Source organism: Palaemon carinicauda, chromosome 20 (assembly GCF_036898095.1).
Source record: "Palaemon carinicauda isolate YSFRI2023 chromosome 20, ASM3689809v2, whole genome shotgun sequence".
In the NCBI taxonomy this organism is placed as follows: Eukaryota; Metazoa; Arthropoda; class Malacostraca; order Decapoda; family Palaemonidae; genus Palaemon; species Palaemon carinicauda.
The window spans coordinates 67,038,822-67,051,321 of record NC_090744.1 but is presented as its reverse complement, the minus strand read 5'-3'; the positions used below and the strand labels follow the sequence as shown (position 1 = coordinate 67,051,321).

General features: G+C 43.2%; 1 protein-coding gene and 1 pseudogene across 1 annotated transcript in view; one reads left to right on the top strand and one right to left on the bottom strand.

Moving 5' to 3' along the window:
* Positions 1-12,500, bottom strand: part of LOC137659858 (limbic system-associated membrane protein-like) — a 234,897-nt gene that overhangs the window by 121,259 nt on the left and 101,138 nt on the right. The window lies entirely within an intron of this gene.
* On the top strand, positions 4,909-6,220 carry LOC137614475 (uncharacterized; annotated as a pseudogene).

Below are 12,500 nucleotides of genomic sequence, written 5' to 3'. Positions count from 1 at the left end.
AAAGTATAGAAATTATATCATATTACATATTATGAGTCAAAGGAATAGAGGATGAAAAATGTGAGGGAGAGAACACATTCAAATGACTTTTTCATTAACACTCAATCTTACATAAATATCCATATGAATATAAGTTTACATATATCATATTGTATACATAAAGGTAATAATTATACTTGAATCAAATGATTGTAATATTTTCAGAAAAAGGTGCTGATATTTGACTTAGGAAAAAATATAGAATATATACTGTAATCATTTAGGTAATAAAATTATCTAATAAATAACAACTCAGGATATCCGATTGAAGAAAAATTTTGACTTACACATTTTCTAAAAAGATTGCTACACCATTTTTCTCTATGGTAAGTTATTTTTTATACAAATGACGGAATTTAACACGAATATAACAAACATTAGCTAAGAAATGTACAATTTCATAAGGCAAGGACTGTTTTCTGATTTCTTTAACTAAAAAAAAAAAAAAAAAATTACAAAGAAATCTTTGTAATCCTGTAGTCTCGCCATTCAATGTTATTATAATAACGCGTTAGGAATTAAAGAAATTACTTCAACTAACTTTCAATGGGGCTCCACAAGGCATTAAAATAGTTGAAATACCCTGGCCTACATGGCCGAGGTCTATGAAACTTGTAGTAGGAGGTGAAGAATGGGGAAGCATTGATTTAAAAGCTCAAGATAGAGACGATTGGCGAAATTCAACCGAAGCCCTTTGCGTCAATAGGCGTGGGAGGAAGTGATGATGATGATATATATATATATATATATATGTATATACATATATATATATATATATATACATATAGATATAGATATATAAATATATATATATATATATTTATATATACATATATATATATATATACATATATATATATATATATATATATTTATATATATATATATATACATATATATATATATACACATACATATATATATATATATATATATGTATATATATTATATATATATATATATATATACATATATATATATATATATATATATTTATATATATACATACATACATATATATATATATATATATATTTATATATATACATACATACATATATATATATATATATATTTGGGCTCAGGCCATGTCGTCGTGATGGAAGTTCCTTCATTAGTAGCTTCCTAGGTATATTTGACTACAGTGATATATCCCAGAGAATTTACCAAAGGTATCCAGAATTCTAACTCCTGTAGCGAATATCCCTTAAAATTTTAAAAGGGGATATCGTGTAATATCAGAGGACGTATTCTTGACACGTCTCATGGCTATCTACACCCCCAATAGCGCTTTCGCTTCGAGGGGAAAGAGTGGCAAGAATAAGGTGAGTCGTTAAAGAGACAACGCTCTCGACACTCCTACCGTACTGTAAATAGTGCGCTAAATCGCCACTGTGAGGCGCCACCAAGCCATTCTTTCTCTCGTAGCTTCGTTGACCGGTGTTATCCCGTGTTATCTCTCACTATTTTGGAGTTATTTGTCGCTATGATGTGTTCACCAGCCTCATCAGCTTCTGGAAAGTTAAGTAATATCTTTGAATTGTGTAAATGTAAGCTCTTGCCAGTTTTGCTTTTCGATTGAGATCGTAACTAACGTAACAAGAGCTGTTGCCAGCCGGATGGCGTCATGGACGCGGTCGTTCTTTCTGTACATTTAGTTAGTCAGAGCGACCCTTTCCCGGCATTAATTGCTTTAATAAATTTAGCTATTTAGAATTTTAGCTAGGGATTCTTATATTATGTCATTTTTGTTGTGGATTTGGCTATTTATTTCGAGCCTCTCGAGTGCTAGGCTTCCTAGCCTAGGCACCTACACACTTCATGCATGATATAATCTTCCTGGTAAAGTTTTATTGAAGCTCAGGCAATATTTTACACATTTATGATATTATTGCCTTATGTTTTCCTCTTCCAAGATAGTATACAGAGAGTTTCGGTGAACGATTCTCAATGCTCCTATCCTACTAGCCTAGGGGCTTTAGTATACTTTCATACATGTCCCCATTGCTCTTGTATTGTCTTTTAAGGGGAGACTGACACCTCCTATACCTTTTAAGTCGATACTAATCTCCGAGGAGATTTAAGAGCAATCCCCCTTCCCTTTGGTTAGCCTAGGCTATTCTCAGTTTACTTTGCTGCGAACCGAGTTCTGGCAAAGTTTTACTGAGACGTTCCGTTTTCTTTCTCCTAACCACTGAGTCGGTTTTGAGTTTAGAACGGGACATCAGAGTAATAAGTCTGTGATAGGCATCTTACTGTCTTGGCGAAATGATTTCCCATGTCAGGTTAAGCTGCTTTTACAGGAGGCTAGACTTCCCTAGACCATACGTGGAGGGTTTTGTATGACAATTCCCCCTTCCTTGGCCTAGCAGACAGTCCTCTGCTGGTAGATCTTAGACCGAAGAAATGACTTTTTCACTGCCTAAGGTCTCTGGTACGAGATTCTGTTCTCTTGTGAGATTGTGTCCTGTGGGCCGCTCTCTCACTTGACTAACCCAACCTGGGGAAATTATTTATCCTACCTGAGGTTATTCCATGAGACCAGAATCCCTTAAGTTAGGCGGTGCCTTCGGGCATTACCAAGTTGTAGGACATCTACCTCCTCCCCTCTGTCTCTTTCGTGTTGGATGAGCCAACACCCTCCTGGCTGTCGTTCTACATTTGACCCTAAGGGTTATTTGTAGAACTGGCCTGAGGTTCCCTGTCTGCCGCCGGCAGGTACCCTCGTATTCTTTAGAGTGTTCTTCAGTCCTCCCTTGGACTGCCTTCCATAGCCCATATGGATGGGATATGGTTGGGTGGAAGCTCGAATATAATTCCCCATTTCACTTGAACTCTCATTCTGGATGTAGGCCGGCAAGGCTGAGCTGTCTTCCTCCATCCTCTCTTTTTCTCTACCTTTCGTTTTACTGTGCCATGTCAATTGTCTGCCGGCCGGCAGTTGCTCTGCTGCCGCTAACTATGGGCATCGCTGATCGACAACCCAACGACAATAGACATACTGGGACCAACTGCTGGCAACTAAGTTGTTGGCCGGCAGCCGGCCACCCATAACTTAGACATTTGCCGCCGGATGCCGCCGGGTCCTACTCGAGGGAAGGATCCTTGGCTGCCGGCTAGCAGAGCCACTGCCGGCCGGCAGAGCCGTTGCCGGCGGCCTGCCGCCCATTACTTTGAAGACAGTAACTGCCTTCAATAGCCCAAAATAGACCAGCATATGCCAGCTTGCCCGGCAGATTCCGGCAGGTCCGGCATGTGCCGGCAGGCCTGGCAGGACTGGCGGCATGCTGCCGACAGTCAGTGCTGTAGGCCAAAAGTTTTTTCCAACCTACAAGTTGCTTCATGGGCAGCCTATTATGAGACCATCACTTATAAGAGAGCGATTCTCTCTTCCATTAATGGTCATTAACCATTATTGTCTTTAATCCCCAATATTGAACCTGGAAGATTGTGTCAAGAAGACACCCTATATCAAAGGATATCATCTTCCCCAAAAAAATTCTTAAAGAATTTTGCATTCAATATCGGAGGTGGTCATAGCAATTGGCTGGACAGGAAACACATGTAGGTGTCTTTCCTATCTCTAGCTTATCCTATCCAAGCTAATATTATTAATAGTATGTATGCTGAAATCTGAGAATTTCACCGAATACTTATATGCTTTTCTTTCTTTACAGTAAGAGCATCCCGAGTGCGGGAACAACTTTTGCAGGGCCCGTAGTAAGAACTTCTACGGCCATGACATGTGCAGGGCCTATGCTCGCTGCGCAATCACCAAGGGGGCTCTCAAGTACTGGGACCAGGGCAGGTAGTACGGTAAGGTTCGGTACGATATTACGGTATGGTACGGTTTTTTGGGGGATGTAAGTACGGTTCGATATTACGGTACGATATTTTCCTTCGAGTTCGGTACGGTACGAAAGTACGATTTTTTTTCCGTACTTAATCGTACCATTTCCGTACCAAATTCGGATAGGTGTCGCAAGCAGCCAAGCCCGGACCCCCGCCGCCCAACCACCCAGGGTCACACACCTGGTTGACTTGGCCGGTGACTCACCGCCCAAGTCAACCAGGTGTGTGACCATAATGGATTAGCAGAGATCTTCTCACTGGGGTGTTAATTAAAGCATATCCCCGGCTCAGGTGAGAAGACTACCCTGGCCTTGACCCAGCCTTGACACACGTGACAACGCATTTATAACCCCTCCAAGCCTCCATTCATCATCATTCATCAGTCAGTACTGGGTCTGCACACTCACTACATCAGCTCAGGTCAGGACACTAACGCTGTCGTGAGGACACTGAGGCCTGCTGATTGCTACTCGAAAGACTGCCGCTACACTCTGCTTTTGTGCTACGGAGGCAATACTCAGTAGAGAAGCTTGATCAAACATAAGGTAAGACTCGAATGATGTTCTCTTCCCTATTTAAAGAATTCAAGCAAAATTATAATAGTTTTGAGAGAGAGAGAGAGAGAGAGAGAGAGAGAGAGAGAGAGAGAGAGAGAGAGAGAGAGAGAGAGAGAGAGATTTTTGTGTGCAAGCCATGAGAGAGAGAGAGAGAGAGAGAGAGAGAGAGAGAGATTTTTTGTGCAAGCCATGAGAGAGAGAGAGAGAGAGAGAGAGAGAGAGAGAGAGAGAGAGATCTTTTTTGTGCAAGCCATGAGAGAGAGAGAGAGAGAGAGAGAGAGAGAGAGAGATTTTTGTGTGCAAGCCATGAGAGAGAGAGAGAGAGAGAGAGAGAGAGAGAGAGAGAGGAGAGAGAGGAGAGAGAGAGAGAGAGAAAATTTTTTTTTGTGTGCAAGCCATGAGCACATTTTTTTCGTTTTTAAATCTAATATGCTATTTTTTTGTCTTACAGATTCTCACAATGGGTCGGCACCGAGAGTTTGTTGGTGTTGAGCTCTTCTCCATTATGAAGAATTCAGCAAGTTGCCTTGTGTCTGGATGTGGTTACTCATACACACCGAAGCCCGGCGCAGAACTTCATTCAAACCCATTATGTGATCACCTGAAAAGACGACATGCGGAGGAATATAAGAAACTCCTGGACAATGCCAAAAACAATGCGTCTAGGAAACGGGAGAGAGAAAATATATCTAATTATTTTGTCAGTACGATTAGCAAAGATTCGTGTGCAAAAAGAAAGAAAACAGAAGTGATAGAATACGCAATGAGTAAGCAAGAGATTCAGGGACTTGTCGTGGAAGCAGTTACTGTCAACGGATTGCCCTTGTCTGTTTTTGAGAAAACAGCCATGTCAAAGCTTATGGGTCCCATTGCAAACAAGCTTGGTGTGTCATTAAGTCAAAGAGCTGTTCGGTCTCTGACTCTTGAAGCCGCAGAAAAAAAGAAGACTTGAGTTAAGGACTGAGTTCGATAAGCGCTTGGTTTGTGTGAAGTTAGATCTCTGCACCCGACGTGGGCGTCATTTCCTTGGAGTGAACATGCAGTCTGATATCAATGGCAAATTGAAGGTATTGACAGCCTCCGTAAAGGAAATGACACAAAGGGCAACAGCTGAAGAGATCAAATCAGTTTTGCTAGATTGTTTGAATAAGATTGGAATACAAGAAAAACAAATTTACTCGTTAACCACAGATAACGGATCAAACGTAATCAAAGTAGGAAAACTGATGCAGAGTGACACATGGGTGAAGGAAGGAAACAGTGAAGAAATTTTGAGTGACAGTGAAAAAAACGATGATGAACAAGTATTGGAAGCTGCTGAAAATAAGTTAGATGACTTAGTAAATGACATTCACTTACCAGCTAAAAGTGTTACATCAGTAAGGTGCACTTTACACACCATGCAACTCTGTGTGCATGATGTTCTGAAAACAGACAGCGTAAAACATATCTTATGTAGGGTCCGGAAAGTGGTGAATAAGACGCATACACAAAATATGCGCTTAATATTCAAGAACAGCTCCATATCACTTCCAAAACTAGACTGTGAAACAAGATGGGGCTCAACGTATGATATGTTGGACAGTGTCCTTGAAAAAAAGTTATTCATGAACCAAATTGGCCTAGCTAATAAATCTTTACTTATTTTAGAGGAAGATTGGGAGAAAATAAGTGACATAACAGAAGCTCTGAAACCACTCCGTGAGGCTACATGTGCACTACAGATGAAAAATCTCACAGCTGGAGAATTCCTTGCTCAGTGGGTTAAGTGAAAAGTTGTTTTGGAAAGAAGCACTGCAGGGACAGCACCACTTCTCCTTCAAGACATGGAAAAACGGCAAGATTCTGTGCTCAGGAACCCTGCTTTCCTATCTGCTGTGTATCTTGACAGAAGATATAATGATCTCCTCACCGAAGAACAGAAGGAACTTCGTCAAATACATCTTCTTGGACTCTGGAAAAATATCAAAACTATTTCTTCTTCTAGTACTCTGTGGTCAGTCTCAATGCTGGCAAAAAACGATTCATTCACGAGCGGCGATAGTGATGGTGAAGGTGACTCAGCACTTGGGTCAGTAGATATTGCAGAGCAATTACTCCGAGTCAGTGATGTAAGCAGAGCAACTGATACCGCAAGCAAAGAGAATGAAGTGGCTGAGCCTATCAAAATGTTCGCCAAAGCTCCACGTATCAGTAAAAATGAGTGTATTTTTCAGTGGTGGCATTATCAACAAGAAAGTGCACTAAAAAATCTTGCTGAAGTAGCAGTTGCTCTGCCTATTACTCAAGCGAGCGTAGAGCGCACATTCTCTGGGTTGCGCTATATTCTTAATGATTTAAGACTAGGTCTAAAAGAGGATATTGTTGACGCTGTAATGCTATTACGCTGCAACACATAAATATGTATGAATGCCTAATACTGTATTACTGAACCTTTTCCTTTTGAAACCTTAGCAAAATAAAATTGTATTTTATCATTAGTGTATTACATAACACCAATCTTCTTGAATTGGTAGAAGTAGTGGTAGTAGTAGTAGTAGTAGTAGTAGTAGTAGTAAAAGTACAATGTTATGTCTATATGAACTGCAATGTAAAAAAAAATAGGTACAGAAACAGTACGAAATCACGGTACGATAAAATATTGTACAAGTACAGTACAGTATGAAATTTTAGGTACTGTACGAAATTACGGTACGGTAAAAATGCGTGGTACGAATTACGAAAAAACAAATCGAACCGTACCGTACTACATGCCCTGACTGGGACCCACAGGTATGTACCGTTTGTGAAAAACTGGTTAAAGAGGCTTTTGACGACCAAAAGTCTACTGAGTCAAGGGACACAGCAAGGGAGATGCAGTGAAAATGGGTCAGGGGCTTCCAGAAGAACACCTCTGGCCCATACCTTCCTAATGAAAATGTGAGGGCTTGTCTTTTCCCTAGGGCATCTTCGGATGCGGTTATTCCCTAGGCTCAACCTGAGATTCCCCATGTTCAGATTCCGGTAGAATCTGAAGTTTCGGATGCCTTGGAGAGCGTCCAATTAGAGGACAACATGTCAGTTGTCTCGGAGGAGACTGAGAAAAATCTCCTAGTGGAGGAACTGGATCAGGCGGATGACGTTCCACCTGAGGCCGAAGTCGAGAAAGCCAAAACGATTTTGGTATCATCAGCCACGGTGACTGAGCCGGTGCCTTCGACTTCTTCCGCTGCACCCCAGTTAGATTCCATCACGAGTACATTGCACTCGCTGTTGTCCATGGTGCAGGATATTCAGAAGAAATCGTCCGAGAAAGAGGCTTCTCTTCGGACGGAAATGCATCAGCTGGTCACAACACGTTTAGCCCCGAACAAGCTAAACGTCAAGGATCTCCCCGCCTTCTCTGACGTCAACCCCTGGAGGTACGCAGAGCACATGCCTATGTCGGGGGGGAAGATCTTCCTCTCAGAAAAACTGGGCACTGTCCCAATAGAGGAAATTGAGTTCTGGCCCAGCAAAGGGGCCTACCCGGATTGCTATATCCGTCTAAAGACGGAACCTGCATCCAAAGAGGAGACAGAGCCGAAGGAAACCATCGTCCTTGAACTCTCTAAGGGCCAGGCCTTATATACAACCACCTTAAAGGAGAGGGCCTTTACTAGCTCCAAGGTGCCCGCTCTCAACAAGAAGCACCTGTCCTTCATTGCTTACCCCAAACGTGCCTTTCCCTTTATGGACAAAGGGCTTAAGGCAGCCTTAAAGGCAGTTGAGGTAGGGAAACCATGCCCTACACTGGAAGAGTGTGGACCTTTCTCCCTTGCCTTCCCATCAGACGATGCAGACTGGAAGGATGTTCATAAAACCTTCACAGTTGGGAAGCTGGAGGCAGATATTGCCGGACGACAGTTCGGCGAAGACCTCCCGAAGCTGTCAGATTTTCTCCTGTGCAGAGAACAGGAGACAAAAGAACGTCTTGCTGCTTTCTTGTCTCTGCAGACTGGCCTAGAGACAATGGCAAGCATCCCGGATACCCCAGACATGTACATGGTCTTCGCTAAATCACAAAGGACCTGTACAACTTTATTAAAGCCCGAAGGGCATGCAGAGAGTTCGTGTTCGCCTCGGCTGCGGTGAGACACGAACCAAGGAAGCTGATAGCTTCCAACATCTGGAGAAAAGACCTCTTCCCAAGCGAAGTGGTCAAAGAGGTCGTGGACAAAGCCGCTACAGAGAACAGAAACCCTCTCTCTAAATGGGGCTTGTCCACTAAAAGAAAATCTTCAGCTGATGAGGGTCCCCAGCCGAAGAATAAGTCGAAACGACCAAGAGTGCCCTCTCGGCCTAAACAACAGCAACAGCTTCCCGTGGCCACGGTGCCCCAGACGGTGGCACAACCACCCACCACCTTCCAACTGGTGCCCCAAACGCTGGCGACCCAGTCGCCTGTGTTCACCCCAGTTTTTGAAAGGCAATCGACAACCTTTCGGCCGAAGTCTCGAGGTTCCTTTCGAGGATCCTCCAGACGCCCCTTCAGAGGTAGGGGCAACAAAGGTGGACGTGGCCAAGGAGGTAAATCCTCCGCCCAGCACTCAAATTGAGATGCTACCGGTAGGAGGGAGACTTTTCCTCTTCCTCTTCGATCCCTAGGCCCACACCCTAATCAAGAACGGACTAGGGTGGAGTTGAAGCTCAACTTTACCAAACTTCCCTCAATCCTTCCAACACTCAACCCCCATATTGGAAGAATATGTTCAAGAACTCTTGAACAAAAGAGTTATAAGGAAGGCGAAGTCTGTCAGATTTCAAGGAAGGCTATTTTGTGTTCCAAAGAAGGAAGAATATGTTCAAGAACTCTTGAACAAAAGAGTTATAAGGAAGGCGAAGTCTGTCAGATTTCAAGGAAGGCTATTTTGTGTTCCGAAGAAGGACTCGGAAAAGCTCAGAGTCATTCTGGACTTGTCACCACTCAACAAGTTCATAGTGAACTACAAGTTCAAAATGCTGACGCTTCAACACATCAGGACCCTTTTGCCCAAACAGGCATACACATCCTCCATAGACATGACGGATGCGTACTGACACGTTCCAATCAGCCGTCAAGTTTCCCCCTACCTGGGATTCAAACTAAAAAAAGAAAGTACGTTTTCAGAGCCATGCCCTTCAGTCTGAACGTAGCTCCGGGGGTGTTCACTGAGCTTGCGAATGCAGTCATTCGTCAACTGTGCCTAGAGGGAGTCCGGGTGGTAACCTACCTGGATGACTGGCTGGTGTGGGCGGCATCCGAGGAAGAGTGTTGGCGGGCCTCCAAGGAGGTGGTACGGTTCCTGGAACACTTGGGATTCGGGATCAACTTGGAAAAATCTCGACTGTCTCCAGCTCAAAAGTTTCAGTGGCTGGGTGTCCACTGGAACTTGCAGTCACACTGCCTTTCCATTCCATCAAAGAAAAGGAAAGAGATAGCAGGATCTGTCAAAAGACTTCTTCAGTCCGTAAGGATTTCAAGAAGGCAACAGTCGAGAGTGTTGGGGTCCCTCCAGTTCGCCTCAGTGACATATCCAGTATTGAGAGCACAATTAAAAGATGCAGCAGGAGTTTGGAGAAGATACGCATCAAACGCTCAAAGAGATCTACAAAGACCGATATCAAATTGTCTGCGATCACTACTCAAGCCATGGTCGGAGGCCAAGAACCTAAGGAACAAGGTTCCCTTACAACCACCTCTACCGTCAGTCACCGTTCACACGGATGCTTCGAAAGAAGGGTGGGGAGGCCACTCTCATCATCGGAAAGTCCAAGGAACCTGGTCTCCCCTCTTCAAAACCTTCCACATCAATTTTCTGGAAGCCATGACGGTTTTTTTTTCTCTGAAGACACTGAAACTCCGCTGCTCAATCCACATCCGTCTGGTTGTAGACAGCGAAGTCATAATGAGATGCATAAACCGACAGGGCTCAAGATCGCCTCACATAAACCAAGTAATACTAGCCATCCTCCGCACTGGTCAGCAGTCCACCTTCAAGGGTTCCGCAATGTGACAGCGGACGCTCTATCCAGGATCAAACCGATAGAGTCAGAATGGTTCCTAGACGCAAGATCATTCTCCTTCATCTTAGGCAAAGTCCCAGGACTGCATATAGACCTCTTCGCAACGAGCGACAACAAGAAGCTACCCAGGTATATAACCCCATACGAGGATCCTCTAGCTGAAGCAATGGATGCTATGTCCATAGATTGGAACAGATGGTCCAAGATCTACCTATTCCCTCCAACCAACCTTCTGCTGAAAGTCCTCGACAAACTGAGATCCTTTCGAGGGACAGCAGCAATAGTGGCCCACAAGTGGCCCAACAGCGTCTGGTTCCCTCTGGTAACGGAACTACGCCTGAAGCTGATCCCGTTGCCGGACCCAGTTCTGACTCAGCAAGTGCAGAAATTGACTGTCTCAGCTTCATCAGTGAAAACCCAGAACCTTCATCTCATGATTTTCTCACCTTAGCGGTCAAGAAAAGGTTCGGGATTTCTAGGGACAGTATTAACTTCTTAGAAGAATACAAGTCAAAGTCAACAAGAAGACAATATGAGTCTTCCTGGAAGAAGTGGGTGGCCTTTGTCAAGGCGAAGAAACTTAAGGAGATTTCTACAGATTTCTGTTTGTCCTTCTTCATCCATCTTCATGAACAAGGTTTAGCAGCCAATACGATTACTACATGTAAATCTGCCCTAGCTAGACCAATGCTTTACGCCTTCCAGGTACACTTTTCCAATGAGATCTTCAACAAGATTCCTAAAGCCTGCGCTGAACTTTGGCCCGCAGCTCCTCCTATGCCCATTTCATGGTCTTTGGATAAGGTTCTTCACTTATCAACCCTGAACAATGAGGATTGCTCACTGAAAGACTTGACTCAAAAGGTGATATTCTTATTTGCACTAGCCTCGGGAGCCAGAGTTAGCGAAATATTGGCCCTGTCGAGGGATGATGGCCACATTCAGTTCACAGACAACGGAGAACTGAACCTTTTCCGGACCCGACTTTTCTCGCCAAGAACGAGCTGCCCACTAAGAGATGGGGTCCCTGGAGAATCTGCCCTCTGAAGGAAGAAGCATCCCTCTGCCCAGTGAAATGCCTAAAGGTCTATCTTCGTAGAACTTCAGACTTTAAGGGAGGTCAGCTTTTCAGGGGAGAGACTTCCAGTTCAACGTTATCCTTGAAACAGATAAGGGCGAAAATCACCTACTTTATACGCAGAACGGATCCAGACCTGCAGGTCATGATCCGAAAAAAGTTGCCTCGTCTCTGAATTTCTTTCTGACGATGATGTTTGAAAGCCTTTGTGCTTATACTGGATGGAAGTCGTCCAGAGTTTTTTTTCAACCACTACGCGAAACAATTACAAGAAATCAAATTTCATGTGGTGGCGGCGGGCAGTGTAATAAAACCTGACGCTTGATTACTGCGAAGAACAGTGCACTATTTGGGACTTTTAGTGAAGGGTGTACATGATAAACTTTTAAGTCATATCGTGTTGAGTATTGTGTTTAGTGATGACACTAGAGACTGTTCTATTCACACGGGTGACTTTAAGCATAACAGACTGACACAAGTGCCAGGCATACCTATATGCACAGTGTTCCTAGTAACAACAGAATGCTTAGTGAAATTCTTATATTTCCCATAGAGTGGCTGGTGTTTCCTTTTCAGATGAAACTGATTTTATTTTCTGTTATTACTGTTTATGCTTCTATGCAGAATTGTCCAGTGTAATATATAATTGATGACATCTATGATTTCTAAATTTTATTGTAATAAACAATAGAACGAATCTTTGCGTCTAATTCGCCCCAAACATTTCAGTTTATGTATAAAGTCAGAGCATCCTTGATTCTTTTAATATTTAAAATAATATCGGAACTAAGATTCCTATTGTTCCAAGCAAACAGGTAAGAACTTATTGTACTAGACTGTTCATTTTACTCTTTAAGGTTTCCTACACGTATATAAACCTGTCCGTCTCTTTAACAACAGACCTGGGAGGTACCAGTAACCTGCTCAGATTCACACAATCTAAGTACAAA